Source organism: Phoca vitulina, unplaced genomic scaffold (assembly GCF_004348235.1).
Source record: "Phoca vitulina isolate PV1807 unplaced genomic scaffold, GSC_HSeal_1.0 scaffold40, whole genome shotgun sequence".
Classification (NCBI taxonomy): domain Eukaryota; kingdom Metazoa; phylum Chordata; class Mammalia; order Carnivora; family Phocidae; genus Phoca; species Phoca vitulina.
The window spans coordinates 19757179-19764056 of NW_022589743.1; the positions used below are offsets into that span (position 1 = coordinate 19757179).

The 6878-nt window shown below is 52.1% G+C and overlaps 1 non-coding gene across 1 annotated transcript; it reads right to left on the minus strand.

The window, feature by feature from the left end:
• Positions 1–5572: 5572 nt before the first annotated feature.
• Positions 5573–5644, minus strand: TRNAT-CGU. The gene has a single exon. It is a non-coding gene; the product is annotated as a tRNA-Thr (tRNA).
• Positions 5645–6878: the final 1234 nt, after the last annotated feature.

Here is a 6878-nt window from a genome sequence, read left to right on the forward strand (position 1 = left end):
CTGCTCTGGGGAAACAACTCAGAAAAGCCCAGCATCCAGGGGCCATTCATGCCACCTTTGCTCTTCTCCCATTGTAGTCATCCTCTCCAAGTCTGCTTGGACTTGGAGAGGTGCTTCTGCCCTTTTTGCACCCCTCCCCCACAAATGACCCCTAGGAGGCAGGCTCTTTAGCAAGCCAGCCTCAGAGCCCTTGAGGGGGATGGGGAGGGGAGGGCGTGATGTGATGTGGACAATCTTAAGGTCCCAGGCACTCTGACAGATTCCTGCACACATCCATCTCCATGGCTGGGAGGGATCACACTGCCTTGGGGACAAAATCCTATAAAGCTGGAGACACTGACCTTGTTCTCTCCCACCCCATTCTAGATTCTTCCCTAGGTCTTCCTTGGCTGCCCTATTTTAAACTGCAGCCCCCTTCCCCATCACATCTTATTCCCCAACCTCGCTTTTTCGCCTTCCCATAGCCCTTTTGTGCCACATATTTTGCTCATTTGAGTATATATATTCTGTCTCCCTGCTGATCTTTGCCTCCAACTCCCAGAATGTAAGCTCCACAGAGGTAGGAATCTCTGTCTCTTTCATACATTACTGTGTCCCAGTGCCTGGCACATAATGCACACTCAGTAAATATTTGCCAAATGCCTTTCAGTCCTGCCTACACTGCCCTGAGAACCCAGCTTTGCTATTATTGGATGGGCCTGACTGCCCCAAACCTTCCCCAGGGGCCCCCTAGGCCTGAGCCACACAGAGGCACTCCCTCCAACACTTACTGATTTCCCCAGTCTCCTCTCAGAAGGTGACCACATCCCCCAAGGGCAGAAAGGCCAACCTTGACCGTGGCCTCCAATGCCCAAACCATGCAAGGTATTGAATATCCACCTCATGTTGCGGTATTGATTCTCTGCTGAGAACATGAATAGCAACACATAAAGCGCTGTGAAGTGGCAGGGCCGGAGGAAAAAAAACCCAGTTTACCGAGAAACAGGGCTCGCGGAGATGAAATGATTTACCCAAGGTCACTCTGTGCTGCGTTCTTTCCGCTCAACTTCCTCCTCTGGACCATCCAGCCTATAAGATGCAACGTCCCCAGTCCTAACGGTGCCGGCTTCTTCCCAGCTTCCTGCCATCAGTCAGAAAGAGCTCTGACACAAGACACAGCATATTTTGTTCAGATGGCAAACTACACGCATTTTGTTTCCCAGCCCAGATGGCTTGGCCAGAGGGGAGAGCCCCAGAGCTCAGGAGAAAGACAGGCTGGGCATAAAATCTTTACTGCTGAGAAGCCACCCCGGGGGGATCACTGGTCCTGTCAACATTTGGGGCCTGTTTCAGTTCCTCCTGCTTGTGTCACCTTCGATCAGCTATTCTCTGCCCCTGGGCCTCTGTGTCATCACTTTCAGAACTGGAATGGGATTTTCTCGGTGGTTTCTCCCAGCTCGCCTATTCCTTAACTGTAGGAAAAGAAGCTGCTGACTTTTTTTTTTTAATTATTGTTGTTGACTTTCATTCATTCCGCCAACATATAAAGAGCCCCTTTATCTATCTAGGTCACTTGAGAAGACACAACGCTTGCCCACAAGCAGCAGCAGAGGGCTAGACTCCCCAGAAAGGAGTCAATTCTTTCCAGGTGTAATAATATTTCAGCAATGCCAAAGCAGTGCTTTGACCTGGATTCGATTTTCCTGCATGATGGGGGCGGGTAGGGCAGAGGCAGATGGTCTGACACTCTGCTTGGGTTATACCGTCTAAACGTGACCTAAGGAGTGAGGCAGAGAGGGTGGGAAGTAAGGTCATACAGGGAGCCCTACTGGCCCAGAGTCCCCGCCGTCGCACCCGGGGCTCTCTGAAAGGCTTTCAGTGCTAAGTGCCTGGACAATGTTAGAGCCCTTGGTCTAGAAGAGCTAGTAGTCAGTCTCCTGGGGATTCCAACCACTGGGTCTGTGTCCCTCCCCTGCCTCTACAGCCTGAGTGGTTTGGTCAAGCCTCTGATTTTGTCCCTATGTGCTTTTCCTATGGATGGGGGTGAATATTAGGTACAGAAACTGCTTGGCTCACAGGCTGGCAAAGAGACGGCCCATCTCCTGGGTACAGGTCAAGTAATGATGGAGATGACATTTCCAAATAGATTTGTGCTCATTCTGTGGAAGAGCCTAATATGTATTATAAAGGTAGAGCTTTCTAGATGACCTTGAACAAATCACTTCCCTCCCTCTACTTGCTTCTGTGGCTATAAGAAGACTGGATGGTCATTTTCATTCCTATCAGTCTGTGATTCCAAATTGGTAACCTCTGTCCCCAAGAATGGGGTTGGACCCTTAGTGTTTGCTTATAAATACTCCGGTTTTGTTTCTTAATTCGCAATTTCATTTTATGTGCAAGGTTAGAGGGGCCGCGAGGGAAAGAAAAGCACCTACCCCTGCCTGGTTAGCTTCAGCCTAAATCATGGTATTTGAGTGTCAAAGATGATTGAATGAGGGCAGAAATACCCAAGACCTTGCAGTGCTCTGGTAAACTCCTATTCATCCTCCAGAGCCCAACCACGATGTCACCTCTTCAGGGAAGACTTCCCCAACCCTCCAAAGAGGGACCTCTCTTATGCCGGGGCTCCATCTCTGTACCAGGCGCTAAAAACCCAGATATGAGTGAGACACTGTCCCAGCCCTAAGGGGCCTCCCAGCCATGGTGTGAGATATACAGAGAGGTCCCAGACAAGAAGCTGAGTCACCCATTACCTGGGGGAATCAGAGGTTTCTCAGAGGAGGTGATACTTGAGTGTTGTCAAAGAGCTGGAACCTGACTCTAATCCAGTGTCCGATGTCGCTGCTAACTTGCAGGACATACCAAGGACAGAGGAGCTTGGTTAACTGCACGAAAAGTTTGCAGTTAGCAAAGTCCAGACTATGGGAAACCCTACAGGTCAAACAGACCAGCGTCTCCACTGATACACTGCAAAGAAATGAAAGGAAAGGAAGATAATACTAGTGATTGAAAAGAAAAAAGAGCCTAAAAGATATATCAATTTTAAAGATGAACAAAGTTAAACTATAGGGTATAAAGATGCACAACTAGGTGACACATAAAAATGCAAGGAAGGGATTACAAGAAGGGAGTATGGTGACCTCTGGCTCTGGGGGGCTGTGATTGAGGGGGGGCACATAAAAGAGGTTTCTGGGGTACCTGACAAAGTTCTCTGACCTGAGTGGTATTCTTCTTATAATTCATCAAGACATTGACCCGATGTGTGCAGCTTTTGAATCTGTGTTTTATTGTACAATAAAAGATTTAAAAATATATCTCTCTAGGCTGGAATATTGGATTCAAACCGACAGCAGGAGGCAAAATAGATATATATGCCAAATTCTGCTTTTAAGTTAAATAATATTCATATATGGGAAGGAAGAGGCCTGACCTCAAGTAGTACATATTTTTTAAAATATCCTGGAGGTTTTAGCTGCCCACAAATGGCCATCTCAAAGTGGGGAGCCAGAGGTCCTGTGTTCTGTTCTAGACCCTGGGGGGAGCATATAGGGAGGAGGTCTGAGCAAGGGGAAACTGGCAGTCAGTGAAACTATCTCTGGACAAGTCTCTTCAGTGCTGCTTGTCACAATTAAAGAAGGGGACAGACTACAGTATATCAGGAATGGGGGCCTTTGCAGCTCTCGTCCTGCCCATGGGGGGGACTGACTGTAACTCTCTGGATGGGCGAGCCAGAGTCAGATCGATCTCCTCATGAGGTCATGATGACCAGGCCCACAGTGAAAGGGACTACTATTGTCCACCACCTTGGCAGCCATGAGAAAAATGGGTGGGACAGCTTGAGGTCCCCTTGCTTCTCTCCAAGGTCTGGGCTCTGAGGCAGAAACTGTATTTCAGGCCACAAGGCATTTAGGAAACATCTCTTTCAACTTTCCAATTTTGCAACTAAGGAAGTTGAAGTCCAGGGTATGTCAGTGATTTAATGGAGGTCATGCCATGAACTCAACATAGGTACCTCTTTCTGCCTGGGCCCTCACTCTTTAAGCCAATGACCCACCCGCAGCCTACAGAGGTGAGTGTAGATACCCGTTGGCCTTTGAGGGTAACCTCAAGACCTCTGTTCCCATGCTCACCCTGGTACTTGGATCTGCCCTTCCTTCACTTCCATCTCCCCTCACCCACCTTAACCTGGGATCCATACTTGACCCTTATTTCTGGCCCTTTACCTTTGGGGGCCCATGTTTCCTCCAACATCTGTATGTTGATCTCCTCTGTACCTTGACCCTCTTTTATTGATTTCAGCTTGGTTCATCACCGACCCCTGCAAGGGTGAAATTCTCCACTCCAGCTACTACAGAAAACCCAATGTCTAACCTTGGAGTTTCTTCTCATCAGGAATCCAATTTAAGTAATAAGATTCAAGGCAATATCCAGTAGCTTGGGACCTTTCCTCTCTTCCTATTTCTGAATATCTGGAATCTGTCTCCATTTGCATTTACTAACAATTCCATGATAACACAAGAGTCCCTAGCTCAGCATTCCCTTCAAAAGCCAAGAGCATTTCTTCCATTTATTGGCATCTTAGGGAAAAGATCAGTATATTTCCCTGCTCCCTGAGCCCCACATCCTGTCTTCTGGTAACTCTAGACATTACCTCAGAGAGTCTGCTGACATTCAATCCACCTGAAGCTCCCCATGGTCAACTGTGCAGTGGGGCCTCTGGAAAGGTAATGTGATTTGGGGTCACAATAATAGAAGTATGGGATGCAGAATGAGGGAGGCGAAGTTCCATTTCATGAAACTATCTCTGGAGTAGTATTTTCAGTGCTGAGGATCACAATTAAAGAAGGGGACAGACAAACTAGAGTGATTCAGGAATGAGAGGCCCTCAACATCATGTCATATTAAGTTGGGTTGTTTATCCTAGAGATGACTTGGGAGTGTCATAACGGCTAGGGGCCAGATTGAAAGGATCACACAGGTAGGCACCAGACTCAAACTGTCAGCTCACAAGGAGGGCTGGGAAAGGCCTAAGCGCCCACCAATTGAGCGATGTGTTGGCTTTCTACACAAGAATGCAGGCAGCGAGCACAGGTGGATAACTCCCCTTTCAAGGAACACACAGAAACCAGAAAACACCGCTGGGCTCCAGAAATTCCAACATCCTTTCTGAAAAGTTCTCCCACCCTTAAGACACGCAGACCCAGCGACACGGGACCGCCCCTCCCCCGCTGGCGACATCAGTGCCTAGCGTGGGCCCTTCCCCTGGGGTCTCGGTGTCCGCACCGGTATCACAGGCATCCCAGAAGAGCCTCGGCCAGAGTAGTGTGGCAGGGCGAGTGGGGCGGCGGGGTGGGGGGCGAAATGCCAGCCCTGCCAGCGAGGCACGGCGTAGCGGGGACCGAGCAAGTCCACGAGCGGTCCGGTGAGCCCCGGCGCTCTGGCTCGGCCTGCGCCCGTGACTGCGCAGCCTGGGGGGAGGGGAGGGACCGAGGACGCCCGAACAGAAGCCGAAAAGTAAAAAATGCCACACAGTTAAGGGACGGCGCACGTGGGGGCAAAGCAACCCCACCGCCAGGTCCCAACCTCAAGCCCCAGGCACGGACGGGGTTCGAACCCGCGATCTTCGGTTTACGAGACCGACGCCTTACCACTTGGCCACCGCGCCTGACAGCCGAGCGAGCGGTGGAAGCTCTCAGTGGAGGGTAGGCGGCGCAGGCGCGGGAAGGGCGGCGCCCCGCCTCCGGCCCCGCCCGCCCGCTAGCTCGCCCCTCCAGACCCGCCCGCCGAAGCCCCCACGCCGCCCGACGCTCGGGCCCGGCTCAGGGCCGAGGCCAGGCGCCCGCTTCCTGCCTGAGACGGGACCCGAACTCGCGGCTCGCCGGCTCGGCCCCGCCCTCCTCCCGCGTACTCGGGAGAGCCCGGGCAGAGGCCGCCGGGGATTCGCTGGGGGCCGCGGCGGCGGTGGGGCCGGGAGCCCAGACGAAGAAAAAACCCGATCGGCGCCTGCTGCGACGCGAGCGGAGGCGGAGACCGCGGCCGCGAGCGAGCCAGGGCCGGCCACGCGCCGCCGTGTGACCTTGGCCCGGTCTTTTCCGTGTGGTCTGGTCTGCAGGCTACGCAGGCAGCGACGGGGGTTCGGGCCGAGCCCACCGGGAGCCGAGGGGGCGAGAAGGACGGTGCAGGCATGGACGGGACTGGCCTTGGAGAAACGTGCAGGGAGCCGGGAGGGACGAGGGCCTGCTCCTGGGTGCGCGGGGAGAGGACCGTCCCTCGCTGACCCCGCAGGAGCGGCGGCCTGCATAAGGAAAACCTTCCCTGGCTTGTTCACGCTCCGCCCTTGCCCTTCCACCCCGGGCACGGGAGACTCCCCGTAAATATCTGTAGACGAGATGGCCTTGCCCAGGAGGAACCGGCGGGGACGCGCCAGGATATGCCCCCAGGGATGTTCGCGGCGACAGTGCCAGTGGGATGAACACCGAGGGGCCACCTGGATGGAGGAAGCGGATAGTCTGTCCGTGCCGTGGAACAGTGGGTCACTTATTAAAAGGAATGATCTAGATTCAAAGGAATGATGGTCAGCGTAGGTAGCACATGTGATTTTAAAAAGCAGGAAAAGCAGGATATAGGACAATACAAACCATTTATTAAAGGGAAAGACGTGCAAAGTAGGTAAGCGTAAAATATAAAGGAGACTGGCTGGGGATAGGGGACAAAAGGAACTTTGTTGGTAATGTCTGGTTTCTGTTCTGTGAAAGGCAAGAAGCTGAAATGGTGGGAATACGGGTGATTATGATGTTGTATACTTTATTGTAGATCTTGCATTTTGTTTTAAAATTTTTTTTAAAGGAATTAGGTCCCTCTGTCCTCGTTTGGCCTGTGGCCACAGCGTCTGTTCCAGG